The following is a 14,567-nucleotide window of genomic DNA, read 5'->3' as shown; positions in this document are numbered from 1 at the left end:
TCTCTTCACGTGTCTTTACTTCGTACGTGCTTGACAAGTCGGAACTGACTTCAGGATCCACACGTGGCACCTTCCAAAATGGGAAAAGATCTGAAGCTTTAGAAAGAAGCAAAAAAGACATCAATTCCTACAAAACGTTTCTACACCCTCTTTTAGTCGCTACACTCAATCCATTCAAGCAGCCCTGATTACGCTGTCCTTACAACGGACATGTGAGCAGTGAGTGTTGTGGAAGCACTGGCCATATCCACCATCTGCTCAGACAAGAATATTGGGACACATTGGGATGTCATTTCTCACAATAAGGCTGAATATTACGTCAGGTCAAGTGCTTTTATTGTCGTTCTTCACTGTAACTTGTTGACATTGAAACGAGACGTCGTTCTTCAAGCCCATGCAGCAACACAAGACAGCGGGACATTTCACAGGAACGCATAGAATGGAGATACAAGACTGGTCGGCCCACAGGAGCCCTTTCCAAAATGCATCAGGCTCATTGTTTAGACTGTGGAACAGTCCACCATCACTCCAGAGCCTGCTAAATCTTTACTCCAAGAGGGACCTCAAGTTGGCCTTTGGCCTCGGCCCTTCCTTTTGACTGCCATTTCTCAACAACGTTACGTGCTGAGGAAGCGGCTACCTTAAAACGCTTTTCCTATAGCCTTCTCCTGCTTTGAGGTGGGCGGTTGTTGAACTTTTCGTAGTGCTAGGTAGCTGATTAGAGGAGCCTCTGGCTGCTGGCCGGCAGTGCTAAGCTTTGAGAAATCCCTTTTTAGAAAGCTTTGACATTTGCGTCAGCTGGGCTTTCCTGACGAAGACTGTGAACAAGCCACAGCCCCAAGAAACTAATTAAGGCCTGAGATCTTGAGAAAAGTTATCCGAGAGCTGAAATCTCTTGGGGAGCCCATCTTTGTTGCGTGGTGCTCCTTTCCTCTTTCCACTCTAATGTTGTGCAGAACAAAAATCCTACACTGTCTCTTGCTAAAAATGTTTGCTAACAGACCGTTTGACCAGGGTTGCCTAAAGTTTTGCACGGGACTGTAAGTACGCACTGTTTGTAATGAAAGATGCAATAGTTGAGTTGATCATGATATGGATAAGATATTGTCCTATTGTCCACCCCTACTGTGACCCACCTGAAGCAGGGCATGAGGATGTTTGTTGAATTAGCTAATGATAACTGTTGCTTGTGGGAGTTGTTCAGGACTGAGCCCCTGTCCTGGGCCTTGTAGGAGGGAGAGAATTGGTGGAGCAGCCCCCTCTGGTGAGCAGCATTGTACGCACTCAGAAGCAGTGCATCATGGGAAGTGTTGTGGTTTTCGGAAACATGGCAAAGTAAAGCGTTTTGTGAGGCAGCACACCAATGCATTTGTTGGTGATGTCTTTGTTTGTGTGTGTGTGTGTGTGTGTGTATGTAGGGTCTTTGTTGCAGTGTTTTATTTCAGTGTCTGGGTGGTGTAACGCATGTAGTCTTTACCGTCTCAGTGAAGAGGACAGCCAGTGGTGGTCCCACTCCCCAGTGTGTGAAGAACTCATACTTACCTGGCAGGGGAGATACCATGATCAAGAAGGTGGTTCACCCAGGGTGAGGCTCAACCATTGCACTCCGGTTGTGCTGACCCCTGCGAATTCCCCAAATGTGGGAATCTCGACTGCATAATTTCTGGTAGTGGGGGACTGCGTTCGCGCTCTCCCCTGATTTTCTCGTCTAACGATAGATTGCTCTTACAAAACAGTCCTTGGGACGTCAAATTGCTTTTGCGTGCTGTGACTCCTGCGGGGGGGTAGCTGGTGTCATAACCCAGCTGCTTCAAGCGGCTCTCTTCACGTGTCTTTACTTCGTACGTGCTTGACAAGTCGGAACTGACTTCAGGATCCACACGTGGCACCTTCCAAAATGGGAAAAGATCTGAAGCTTTAGAAAGAAGCAAAAAAGACATCAATTCCTACAAAACGTTTCTACACCCTCTTTTAGTCGCTACACTCAATCCATTCAAGCAGCCCTGATTACGCTGTCCTTACAATGGACATGTGAGCAGTGAGTGTTGTGGAAGCACTGGCCATATCCACCATCTGCTCAGACAAGAATATTGGGACACATTGGGATGTCATTTCTCACAATAAGGCTGAATATTACGTCAGGTCAAGTGCTTTTATTGTCGTTCTTCACTGTAACTTGTTGACATTGAAACGAGACGTCGTTCTTCAAGCCCATGCAGCAACACAAGACAGCGGGACATTTCACAGGAACGCATAGAATGGAGATACAAGACTGGTCGGCCCACAGGAGCCCTTTCCAAAATGCATCAGGCTCATTGTTTAGACTGTGGAACAGTCCACCATCACTCCAGAGCCTGCTAAATCTTTACTCCAAGAGGGACCTCAAGTTGGCCTTTGGCCTCGGCCCTTCCTTTTGACTGCCATTTCTCAACAACGTTACGTGCTGAGGAAGCGGCTACCTTAAAACGCTTTTCCTATAGCCTTCTCCTGCTTTGAGGTGGGCGGTTGTTGAACTTTTCGTAGTGCTAGGTAGCTGATTAGAGGAGCCTCTGGCTGCTGGCCGGCAGTGCTAAGCTTTGAGAAATCCCTTTTTAGAAAGCTTTGACATTTGCGTCAGCTGGGCTTTCCTGACGAAGACTGTGAACAAGCCACAGCCCCAAGAAACTAATTAAGGCCTGAGATCTTGAGAAAAGTTATCCGAGAGCTGAAATCTCTTGGGGAGCCCATCTTTGTTGCGTGGTGCTCCTTTCCTCTTTCCACTCTAATGTTGTGCAGAACAAAAATCCTACACTGTCTCTTGCTAAAAATGTTTGCTAACAGACCGTTTGACCAGGGTTGCCTAAAGTTTTGCACGGGACTGTAAGTACGCACTGTTTGTAATGAAAGATGCAATAGTTGAGTTGATCATGATATGGATAAGATATTGTCCTATTGTCCACCCCTACTGTGACCCACCTGAAGCAGGGCATGAGGATGTTTGTTGAATTAGCTAATGATAACTGTTGCTTGTGGGAGTTGTTCAGGACTGAGCCCCTGTCCTGGGCCTTGTAGGAAGGAGAGAATTGGTGGAGCAGCCCCCTCTGGTGAGCAGCATTGTACGCACTCAGAAGCAGTGCATCATGGGAAGTGTTGTGGTTTTCGGAAACATGGCAAAGTAAAGCGTTTTGTGAGGCAGCACACCAATGCATTTGTTGGTGATGTCTTTGTTTGTGTGTGTGTGTGTGTGTGTATGTAGGGTCTTTGTTGCAGTGTTTTATTTCAGTGTCTGGGTGGTGTAACGCATGTAGTCTTTACCGTCTCAGTGAAGAGGACAGCCAGTGGTGGTCCCACTCCCCAGTGTGTGAAGAACTCATACTTACCTGGCAGGGGAGATACCATGATCAAGAAGGTGGTTCACCCAGGGTAAGGCTCAACCATTGCACTCCGGTTGTGCTGACCCCTGCGAATTCCCCAAATGTGGGAATCTCGACTGCATAATTTCTGGTAGTGGGGGACTGCGTTCGCGCTCTCCCCTGATTTTCTCGTCTAACGATAGATTGCTCTTACAAAACAGTCCTTGGGACGTCAAATTGCTTTTGCGTGCTGTGACTCCTGCGGGGGGGTAGCTGGTGTCATAACCTAGCTGCTTCAAGCGGCTCTCTTCACGTGTCTTTACTTCGTACGTGCTTGACAAGTCGGAACTGACTTCAGGATCCACACGTGGCACCTTCCAAAATGGGAAAAGATCTGAAGCTTTAGAAAGAAGCAAAAAAGACATCAATTCCTACAAAACGTTTCTACACCCTCTTTTAGTCGCTACACTCAATCCATTCAAGCAGCCCTGATTACGCTGTCCTTACAACGGACATGTGAGCAGTGAGTGTTGTGGAAGCACTGGCCATATCCACCATCTGCTCAGACAAGAATATTGGGACACATTGGGATGTCATTTCTCACAATAAGGCTGAATATTACGTCAGGTCAAGTGCTTTTATTGTCGTTCTTCACTGTAACTTGTTGACATTGAAACGAGACGTCGTTCTTCAAGCCCATGCAGCAACACAAGACAGCGGGACATTTCACAGGAACGCATAGAATGGAGATACAAGACTGGTCGGCCCACAGGAGCCCTTTCCAAAATGCATCAGGCTCATTGTTTAGACTGTGGAACAGTCCACCATCACTCCAGAGCCTGCTAAATCTTTACTCCAAGAGGGACCTCAAGTTGGCCTTTGGCCTCGGCCCTTCCTTTTGACTGCCATTTCTCAACAACGTTACGTGCTGAGTAAGCGGCTACCTTAAAACGCTTTTCCTATAGCCTTCTCCTGCTTTGAGGTGGGCGGTTGTTGAACTTTTCGTAGTGCTAGGTAGCTGATTAGAGGAGCCTCTGGCTGCTGGCCGGCAGTGCTAAGCTTTGAGAAATCCCTTTTTAGAAAGCTTTGACATTTGCGTCAGCTGGGCTTTCCTGACGAAGACTGTGAACAAGCCACAGCCCCAAGAAACTAATTAAGGCCTGAGATCTTGAGAAAAGTTATCCGAGAGCTGAAATCTCTTGGGGAGCCCATCTTTGTTGCGTGGTGCTCCTTTCCTCTTTCCACTCTAATGTTGTGCAGAACAAAAATCCTACACTGTCTCTTGCTAAAAATGTTTGCTAACAGACCGTTTGACCAGGGTTGCCTAAAGTTTTGCACGGGACTGTAAGTACGCACTGTTTGTAATGAAAGATGCAATAGTTGAGTTGATCATGATATGGATAAGATATTGTCCTATTGTCCACCCCTACTGTGACCCACCTGAAGCAGGGCATGAGGATGTTTGTTGAATTAGCTAATGATAACTGTTGCTTGTGGGAGTTGTTCAGGACTGAGCCCCTGTCCTGGGCCTTGTAGGAGGGAGAGAATTGGTGGAGCAGCCCCCTCTGGTGAGCAGCATTGTACGCACTCAGAAGCAGTGCATCATGGGAAGTGTTGTGGTTTTCGGAAACATGGCAAAGTAAAGCGTTTTGTGAGGCAGCACACCAATGCATTTGTTGGTGATGTCTTTGTTTGTGTGTGTGTGTGTGTGTGTGTGTGTATGTAGGGTCTTTGTTGCAGTGTTTTATTTCAGTGTCTGGGTGGTGTAACGCATGTAGTCTTTACCGTCTCAGTGAAGAGGACAGCCAGTGGTGGTCCCACTCCCCAGTGTGTGAAGAACTCATACTTACCTGGCAGGGGAGATACCATGATCAAGAAGGTGGTTCACCCAGGGTGAGGCTCAACTATTGCACTCCGGTTGTGCTGACCCCTGCGAATTCCCCAAATGTGGGAATCTCGACTGCATAATTTCTGGTAGTGGGGGACTGCGTTCGCGCTCTCCCCTGATTTTCTCGTCTAACGATAGATTGCTCTTACAAAACAGTCCTTGGGACGTCAAATTGCTTTTGCGTGCTGTGACTCCTGCGGGGGGGTAGCTGGTGTCATAACCCAGCTGCTTCAAGCGGCTCTCTTCACGTGTCTTTACTTCGTACGTGCTTGACAAGTCGGAACTGACTTCAGGATCCACACGTGGCACCTTCCAAAATGGGAAAAGATCTGAAGCTTTAGAAAGAAGCAAAAAAGACATCAATTCCTACAAAACGTTTCTACACCCTCTTTTAGTCGCTACACTCAATCCATTCAAGCAGCCCTGATTACGCTGTCCTTACAACGGACATGTGAGCAGTGAGTGTTGTGGAAGCACTGGCCATATCCACCATCTGCTCAGACAAGAATATTGGGACACATTGGGATGTCATTTCTCACAATAAGGCTGAATATTACGTCAGGTCAAGTGCTTTTATTGTCGTTCTTCACTGTAACTTGTTGACATTGAAACGAGACGTCGTTCTTCAAGCCCATGCAGCAACACAAGACAGCGGGACATTTCACAGGAACGCATAGAATGGAGATACAAGACTGGTCGGCCCACAGGAGCCCTTTCCAAAATGCATCAGGCTCATTGTTTAGACTGTGGAACAGTCCACCATCACTCCAGAGCCTGCTAAATCTTTACTCCAAGAGGGACCTCAAGTTGGCCTTTGGCCTCGGCCCTTCCTTTTGACTGCCATTTCTCAACAACGTTACGTGCTGAGGAAGCGGCTACCTTAAAACGCTTTTCCTATAGCCTTCTCCTGCTTTGAGGTGGGCGGTTGTTGAACTTTTCGTAGTGCTAGGTAGCTGATTAGAGGAGCCTCTGGCTGCTGGCCGGCAGTGCTAAGCTTTGAGAAATCCCTTTTTAGAAAGCTTTGACATTTGCGTCAGCTGGGCTTTCCTGACGAAGACTGTGAACAAGCCACAGCCCCAAGAAACTAATTAAGGCCTGAGATCTTGAGAAAAGTTATCCGAGAGCTGAAATCTCTTGGGGAGCCCATCTTTGTTGCATGGTGCTCCTTTCCTCTTTCCACTCTAATGTTGTGCAGAACAAAAATCCTACACTGTCTCTTGCTAAAAATGTTTGCTAACAGACCGTTTGACCAGGGTTGCCTAAAGTTTTGCACGGGACTGTAAGTACGCACTGTTTGTAATGAAAGATGCAATAGTTGAGTTGATCATGATATGGATAAGATATTGTCCTATTGTCCACCCCTACTGTGACCCACCTGAAGCAGGGCATGAGGATGTTTGTTGAATTAGCTAATGATAACTGTTGCTTGTGGGAGTTGTTCAGGACTGAGCCCCTGTCCTGGGCCTTGTAGGAGGGAGAGAATTGGTGGAGCAGCCCCCTCTGGTGAGCAGCATTGTACGCACTCAGAAGCAGTGCATCATGGGAAGTGTTGTGGTTTTCGGAAACATGGCAAAGTAAAGCGTTTTGTGAGGCAGCACACCAATGCATTTGTTGGTGATGTCTTTGTTTGTGTGTGTGTGTGTGTGTGTGTGTGTGTGTATGTAGGGTCTTTGTTGCAGTGTTTTATTTCAGTGTCTGGGTGGTGTAACGCATGTAGTCTTTACCGTCTCAGTGAAGAGGACAGCCAGTGGTGGTCCCACTCCCCAGTGTGTGAAGAACTCATACTTACCTGGCAGGGGAGATACCATGATCAAGAAGGTGGTTCACCCAGGGTGAGGCTCAACCATTGCACTCCGGTTGTGCTGACCCCTGCGAATTCCCCAAATGTGGGAATCTCGACTGCATAATTTCTGGTAGTGGGGGACTGCGTTCGCGCTCTCCCCTGATTTTCTCGTCTAACGATAGATTGCTCTTACAAAACAGTCCTTGGGACGTCAAATTGCTTTTGCGTGCTGTGACTCCTGCGGGGGGGGGTAGCTGGTGTCATAACCCAGCTGCTTCAAGCGGCTCTCTTCACGTGTCTTTACTTCGTACGTGCTTGACAAGTCGGAACTGACTTCAGGATCCACACGTGGCACCTTCCAAAATGGGAAAAGATCTGAAGCTTTAGAAAGAAGCAAAAAAGACATCAATTCCTACAAAACGTTTCTACACCCTCTTTTAGTCGCTACACTCAATCCATTCAAGCAGCCCTGATTATGCTGTCCTTACAACGGACATGTGAGCAGTGAGTGTTGTGGAAGCACTGGCCATATCCACCATCTGCTCAGACAAGAATATTGGGACACATTGGGATGTCATTTCTCACAATAAGGCTGAATATTACGTCAGGTCAAGTGCTTTTATTGTCGTTCTTCACTGTAACTTGTTGACATTGAAACGAGACGTCGTTCTTCAAGCCCATGCAGCAACACAAGACAGCGGGACATTTCACAGGAACGCATAGAATGGAGATACAAGACTGGTCGGCCCACAGGAGCCCTTTCCAAAATGCATCAGGCTCATTGTTTAGACTGTGGAACAGTCCACCATCACTCCAGAGCCTGCTAAATCTTTACTCCAAGAGGGACCTCAAGTTGGCCTTTGGCCTCGGCCCTTCCTTTTGACTGCCATTTCTCAACAACGTTACGTGCTGAGGAAGCGGCTACCTTAAAACGCTTTTCCTATAGCCTTCTCCTGCTTTGAGGTGGGCGGTTGTTGAACTTTTCGTAGTGCTAGGTAGCTGATTAGAGGAGCCTCTGGCTGCTGGCCGGCAGTGCTAAGCTTTGAGAAATCCCTTTTTAGAAAGCTTTGACATTTGCGTCAGCTGGGCTTTCCTGACGAAGACTGTGAACAAGCCACAGCCCCAAGAAACTAATTAAGGCCTGAGATCTTGAGAAAAGTTATCCGAGAGCTGAAATCTCTTGGGGAGCCCATCTTTGTTGCGTGGTGCTCCTTTCCTCTTTCCACTCTAATGTTGTGCAGAACAAAAATCCTACACTGTCTCTTGCTAAAAATGTTTGCTAACAGACCGTTTGACCAGGGTTGCCTAAAGTTTTGCACGGGACTGTAAGTACGCACTGTTTGTAATGAAAGATGCAATAGTTGAGTTGATCATGATATGGATAAGATATTGTCCTATTGTCCACCCCTACTGTGACCCACCTGAAGCAGGGCATGAGGATGTTTGTTGAATTAGCTAATGATAACTGTTGCTTGTGGGAGTTGTTCAGGACTGAGCCCCTGTCCTGGGCCTTGTAGGAGGGAGAGAATTGGTGGAGCAGCCCCCTCTGGTGAGCAGCATTGTACGCACTCAGAAGCAGTGCATCATGGGAAGTGTTGTGGTTTTCGGAAACATGGCAAAGTAAAGCGTTTTGTGAGGCAGCACACCAATGCATTTGTTGGTGATGTCTTTGTTTGTGTGTGTGTGTGTGTGTGTGTGTATGTAGGGTCTTTGTTGCAGTGTTTTATTTCAGTGTCTGGGTGGTGTAACGCATGTAGTCTTTACCGTCTCAGTGAAGAGGACAGCCAGTGGTGGTCCCACTCCCCAGTGTGTGAAGAACTCATACTTACCTGGCAGGGGAGATACCATGATCAAGAAGGTGGTTCACCCAGGGTAAGGCTCAACCATTGCACTCCGGTTGTGCTGACCCCTGCGAATTCCCCAAATGTGGGAATCTCGACTGCATAATTTCTGGTAGTGGGGGACTGCGTTCGCGCTCTCCCCTGATTTTCTCGTCTAACGATAGATTGCTCTTACAAAACAGTCCTTGGGACGTCAAATTGCTTTTGCGTGCTGTGACTCCTGCGGGGGGGTAGCTGGTGTCATAACCTAGCTGCTTCAAGCGGCTCTCTTCACGTGTCTTTACTTCGTACGTGCTTGACAAGTCGGAACTGACTTCAGGATCCACACGTGGCACCTTCCAAAATGGGAAAAGATCTGAAGCTTTAGAAAGAAGCAAAAAAGACATCAATTCCTACAAAACGTTTCTACACCCTCTTTTAGTCGCTACACTCAATCCATTCAAGCAGCCCTGATTACGCTGTCCTTACAACGGACATGTGAGCAGTGAGTGTTGTGGAAGCACTGGCCATATCCACCATCTGCTCAGACAAGAATATTGGGACACATTGGGATGTCATTTCTCACAATAAGGCTGAATATTACGTCAGGTCAAGTGCTTTTATTGTCGTTCTTCACTGTAACTTGTTGACATTGAAACGAGACGTCGTTCTTCAAGCCCATGCAGCAACACAAGACAGCGGGACATTTCACAGGAACGCATAGAATGGAGATACAAGACTGGTCGGCCCACAGGAGCCCTTTCCAAAATGCATCAGGCTCATTGTTTAGACTGTGGAACAGTCCACCATCACTCCAGAGCCTGCTAAATCTTTACTCCAAGAGGGACCTCAAGTTGGCCTTTGGCCTCGGCCCTTCCTTTTGACTGCCATTTCTCAACAACGTTACGTGCTGAGGAAGCGGCTACCTTAAAACGCTTTTCCTATAGCCTTCTCCTGCTTTGAGGTGGGCGGTTGTTGAACTTTTCGTAGTGCTAGGTAGCTGATTAGAGGAGCCTCTGGCTGCTGGCCGGCAGTGCTAAGCTTTGAGAAATCCCTTTTTAGAAAGCTTTGACATTTGCGTCAGCTGGGCTTTCCTGACGAAGACTGTGAACAAGCCACAGCCCCAAGAAACTAATTAAGGCCTGAGATCTTGAGAAAAGTTATCCGAGAGCTGAAATCTCTTGGGGAGCCCATCTTTGTTGCGTGGTGCTCCTTTCCTCTTTCCACTCTAATGTTGTGCAGAACAAAAATCCTACACTGTCTCTTGCTAAAAATGTTTGCTAACAGACCGTTTGACCAGGGTTGCCTAAAGTTTTGCACGGGACTGTAAGTACGCACTGTTTGTAATGAAAGATGCAATAGTTGAGTTGATCATGATATGGATAAGATATTGTCCTATTGTCCACCCCTACTGTGACCCACCTGAAGCAGGGCATGAGGATGTTTGTTGAATTAGCTAATGATAACTGTTGCTTGTGGGAGTTGTTCAGGACTGAGCCCCTGTCCTGGGCCTTGTAGGAGGGAGAGAATTGGTGGAGCAGCCCCCTCTGGTGAGCAGCATTGTACGCACTCAGAAGCAGTGCATCATGGGAAGTGTTGTGGTTTTCGGAAACATGGCAAAGTAAAGCGTTTTGTGAGGCAGCACACCAATGCATTTGTTGGTGATGTCTTTGTTTGTGTGTGTGTGTGTGTGTGTGTGTGTGTGTATGTAGGGTCTTTGTTGCAGTGTTTTATTTCAGTGTCTGGGTGGTGTAACGCATGTAGTCTTTACCGTCTCAGTGAAGAGGACAGCCAGTGGTGGTCCCACTCCCCAGTGTGTGAAGAACTCATACTTACCTGGCAGGGGAGATACCATGATCAAGAAGGTGGTTCACCCAGGGTGAGGCTCAACCATTGCACTCCGGTTGTGCTGACCCCTGCGAATTCCCCAAATGTGGGAATCTCGACTGCATAATTTCTGGTAGTGGGGGACTGCGTTCGCGCTCTCCCCTGATTTTCTCGTCTAACGATAGATTGCTCTTACAAAACAGTCCTTGGGACGTCAAATTGCTTTTGCGTGCTGTGACTCCTGCGGGGGGGGGTAGCTGGTGTCATAACCCAGCTGCTTCAAGCGGCTCTCTTCACGTGTCTTTACTTCGTACGTGCTTGACAAGTCGGAACTGACTTCAGGATCCACACGTGGCACCTTCCAAAATGGGAAAAGATCTGAAGCTTTAGAAAGAAGCAAAAAAGACATCAATTCCTACAAAACGTTTCTACACCCTCTTTTAGTCGCTACACTCAATCCATTCAAGCAGCCCTGATTACGCTGTCCTTACAACGGACATGTGAGCAGTGAGTGTTGTGGAAGCACTGGCCATATCCACCATCTGCTCAGACAAGAATATTGGGACACATTGGGATGTCATTTCTCACAATAAGGCTGAATATTACGTCAGGTCAAGTGCTTTTATTGTCGTTCTTCACTGTAACTTGTTGACATTGAAACGAGACGTCGTTCTTCAAGCCCATGCAGCAACACAAGACAGCGGGACATTTCACAGGAACGCATAGAATGGAGATACAAGACTGGTCGGCCCACAGGAGCCCTTTCCAAAATGCATCAGGCTCATTGTTTAGACTGTGGAACAGTCCACCATCACTCCAGAGCCTGCTAAATCTTTACTCCAAGAGGGACCTCAAGTTGGCCTTTGGCCTCGGCCCTTCCTTTTGACTGCCATTTCTCAACAACGTTACGTGCTGAGGAAGCGGCTACCTTAAAACGCTTTTCCTATAGCCTTCTCCTGCTTTGAGGTGGGCGGTTGTTGAACTTTTCGTAGTGCTAGGTAGCTGATTAGAGGAGCCTCTGGCTGCTGGCCGGCAGTGCTAAGCTTTGAGAAATCCCTTTTTAGAAAGCTTTGACATTTGCGTCAGCTGGGCTTTCCTGACGAAGACTGTGAACAAGCCACAGCCCCAAGAAACTAATTAAGGCCTGAGATCTTGAGAAAAGTTATCCGAGAGCTGAAATCTCTTGGGGAGCCCATCTTTGTTGCGTGGTGCTCCTTTCCTCTTTCCACTCTAATGTTGTGCAGAACAAAAATCCTACACTGTCTCTTGCTAAAAATGTTTGCTAACAGACCGTTTGACCAGGGTTGCCTAAAGTTTTGCACGGGACTGTAAGTACGCACTGTTTGTAATGAAAGATGCAATAGTTGAGTTGATCATGATATGGATAAGATATTGTCCTATTGTCCACCCCTACTGTGACCCACCTGAAGCAGGGCATGAGGATGTTTGTTGAATTAGCTAATGATAACTGTTGCTTGTGGGAGTTGTTCAGGACTGAGCCCCTGTCCTGGGCCTTGTAGGAGGGAGAGAATTGGTGGAGCAGCCCCCTCTGGTGAGCAGCATTGTACGCACTCAGAAGCAGTGCATCATGGGAAGTGTTGTGGTTTTCGGAAACATGGCAAAGTAAAGCGTTTTGTGAGGCAGCACACCAATGCATTTGTTGGTGATGTCTTTGTTTGTGTGTGTGTGTGTGTGTGTGTGTATGTAGGGTCTTTGTTGCAGTGTTTTATTTCAGTGTCTGGGTGGTGTAACGCATGTAGTCTTTACCGTCTCAGTGAAGAGGACAGCCAGTGGTGGTCCCACTCCCCAGTGTGTGAAGAACTCATACTTACCTGGCAGGGGAGATACCATGATCAAGAAGGTGGTTCACCCAGGGTGAGGCTCAACCATTGCACTCCGGTTGTGCTGACCCCTGCGAATTCCCCAAATGTGGGAATCTCAACTGCATAATTTCTGGTAGTGGGGGACTGCGTTCGCGCTCTCCCCTGATTTTCTCGTCTAACGATAGATTGCTCTTACAAAACAGTCCTTGGGACGTCAAATTGCTTTTGCGTGCTGTGACTCCTGCGGGGGGGTAGCTGGTGTCATAATCCAGCTGCTTCAAGCGGCTCTCTTCACGTGTCTTTACTTCGTACGTGCTTGACAAGTCGGAACTGACTTCAGGATCCACACGTGGCACCTTCCAAAATGGGAAAAGATCTGAAGCTTTAGAAAGAAGCAAAAAAGACATCAATTCCTACAAAACGTTTCTACACCCTCTTTTAGTCGCTACACTCAATCCATTCAAGCAGCCCTGATTACGCTGTCCTTACAACGGACATGTGAGCAGTGAGTGTTGTGGAAGCACTGGCCATATCCACCATCTGCTCAGACAAGAATATTGGGACACATTGGGATGTCATTTCTCACAATAAGGCTGAATATTACGTCAGGTCAAGTGCTTTTATTGTCGTTCTTCACTGTAACTTGTTGACATTGAAACGAGACGTCGTTCTTCAAGCCCATGCAGCAACACAAGACAGCGGGACATTTCACAGGAACGCATAGAATGGAGATACAAGACTGGTCGGCCCACAGGAGCCCTTTCCAAAATGCATCAGGCTCATTGTTTAGACTGTGGAACAGTCCACCATCACTCCAGAGCCTGCTAAATCTTTACTCCAAGAGGGACCTCAAGTTGGCCTTTGGCCTCGGCCCTTCCTTTTGACTGCCATTTCTCAACAACGTTACGTGCTGAGGAAGCGGCTACCTTAAAACGCTTTTCCTATAGCCTTCTCCTGCTTTGAGGTGGGCGGTTGTTGAACTTTTCGTAGTGCTAGGTAGCTGATTAGAGGAGCCTCTGGCTGCTGGCCGGCAGTGCTAAGCTTTGAGAAATCCCTTTTTAGAAAGCTTTGACATTTGCGTCAGCTGGGCTTTCCTGACGAAGACTGTGAACAAGCCACAGCCCCAAGAAACTAATTAAGGCCTGAGATCTTGAGAAAAGTTATCCGAGAGCTGAAATCTCTTGGGGAGCCCATCTTTGTTGCGTGGTGCTCCTTTCCTCTTTCCACTCTAATGTTGTGCAGAACAAAAATCCTACACTGTCTCTTGCTAAAAATGTTTGCTAACAGACCGTTTGACCAGGGTTGCCTAAAGTTTTGCACGGGACTGTAAGTACGCACTGTTTGTAATGAAAGATGCAATAGTTGAGTTGATCATGATATGGATAAGATATTGTCCTATTGTCCACCCCTACTGTGACCCACCTGAAGCAGGGCATGAGGATGTTTGTTGAATTAGCTAATGATAACTGTTGCTTGTGGGAGTTGTTCAGGACTGAGCCCCTGTCCTGGGCCTTGTAGGAGGGAGAGAATTGGTGGAGCAGCCCCCTCTGGTGAGCAGCATTGTACGCACTCAGAAGCAGTGCATCATGGGAAGTGTTGTGGTTTTCGGAAACATGGCAAAGTAAAGCGTTTTGTGAGGCAGCACACCAATGCATTTGTTGGTGATGTCTTTGTTTGTGTGTGTGTGTGTGTGTATGTAGGGTCTTTGTTGCAGTGTTTTATTTCAGTGTCTGGGTGGTGTAACGCATGTAGTCTTTACCGTCTCAGTGAAGAGGACAGCCAGTGGTGGTCCCACTCCCCAGTGTGTGAAGAACTCATACTTACCTGGCAGGGGAGATACCATGATCAAGAAGGTGGTTCACCCAGGGTGAGGCTCAACCATTGCACTCCGGTTGTGCTGACCCCTGCGAATTCCCCAAATGTGGGAATCTCGACTGCATAATTTCTGGTAGTGGGGGACTGCGTTCGCGCTCTCCCCTGATTTTCTCGTCTAACGATAGATTGCTCTTACAAAACAGTCCTTGGGATGTCAAATTGCTTTTGCGTGCTGTGATTCCTGCGGGGGGGTAGCTGGTGTCATAACCTAGCTGCTTA

At 47.6% G+C, this 14,567-nt stretch overlaps 8 non-coding genes across 8 annotated transcripts; all 8 read left to right on the top strand.

Moving 5' to 3' along the window:
- Window positions 1-1,534: 1,534 nt before the first annotated feature.
- LOC140563290 (U1 spliceosomal RNA) lies at window positions 1,535-1,698 on the top strand. Its single transcript, XR_011980507.1, has one exon. It is a non-coding gene; the product is annotated as a U1 spliceosomal RNA (small nuclear RNA).
- A 1,653-nt stretch (window positions 1,699-3,351) lies between these two features.
- On the top strand, window positions 3,352-3,515 carry LOC140563094 (U1 spliceosomal RNA). Its single transcript, XR_011980329.1, has one exon. It is a non-coding gene; the product is annotated as a U1 spliceosomal RNA (small nuclear RNA).
- A 1,659-nt stretch (window positions 3,516-5,174) lies between these two features.
- LOC140563096 (U1 spliceosomal RNA) lies at window positions 5,175-5,338 on the top strand. Its single transcript, XR_011980331.1, has one exon. It is a non-coding gene; the product is annotated as a U1 spliceosomal RNA (small nuclear RNA).
- A 1,663-nt stretch (window positions 5,339-7,001) lies between these two features.
- LOC140563289 (U1 spliceosomal RNA) lies at window positions 7,002-7,165 on the top strand. The gene has a single exon (XR_011980506.1). It is a non-coding gene; the product is annotated as a U1 spliceosomal RNA (small nuclear RNA).
- Window positions 7,166-8,824: 1,659 nt separating this feature from the next.
- Window positions 8,825-8,988, top strand: LOC140563093 (U1 spliceosomal RNA). Its single transcript, XR_011980328.1, has one exon. It is a non-coding gene; the product is annotated as a U1 spliceosomal RNA (small nuclear RNA).
- Window positions 8,989-10,651: 1,663 nt separating this feature from the next.
- LOC140563287 (U1 spliceosomal RNA) lies at window positions 10,652-10,815 on the top strand. The gene has a single exon (XR_011980504.1). It is a non-coding gene; the product is annotated as a U1 spliceosomal RNA (small nuclear RNA).
- Window positions 10,816-12,474: 1,659 nt separating this feature from the next.
- Window positions 12,475-12,638, top strand: LOC140563100 (U1 spliceosomal RNA). Its single transcript, XR_011980335.1, has one exon. It is a non-coding gene; the product is annotated as a U1 spliceosomal RNA (small nuclear RNA).
- Window positions 12,639-14,289: 1,651 nt separating this feature from the next.
- LOC140563286 (U1 spliceosomal RNA) lies at window positions 14,290-14,453 on the top strand. The gene has a single exon (XR_011980503.1). It is a non-coding gene; the product is annotated as a U1 spliceosomal RNA (small nuclear RNA).
- Window positions 14,454-14,567: the final 114 nt, after the last annotated feature.

This window comes from Salminus brasiliensis, chromosome 9 (assembly GCF_030463535.1).
Source record: "Salminus brasiliensis chromosome 9, fSalBra1.hap2, whole genome shotgun sequence".
Classification (NCBI taxonomy): Eukaryota; Metazoa; Chordata; class Actinopteri; order Characiformes; family Bryconidae; genus Salminus; species Salminus brasiliensis.
Note: the sequence above shows the minus strand (reverse complement) of the source record. Positions and strands in the feature narration are given on the sequence as shown.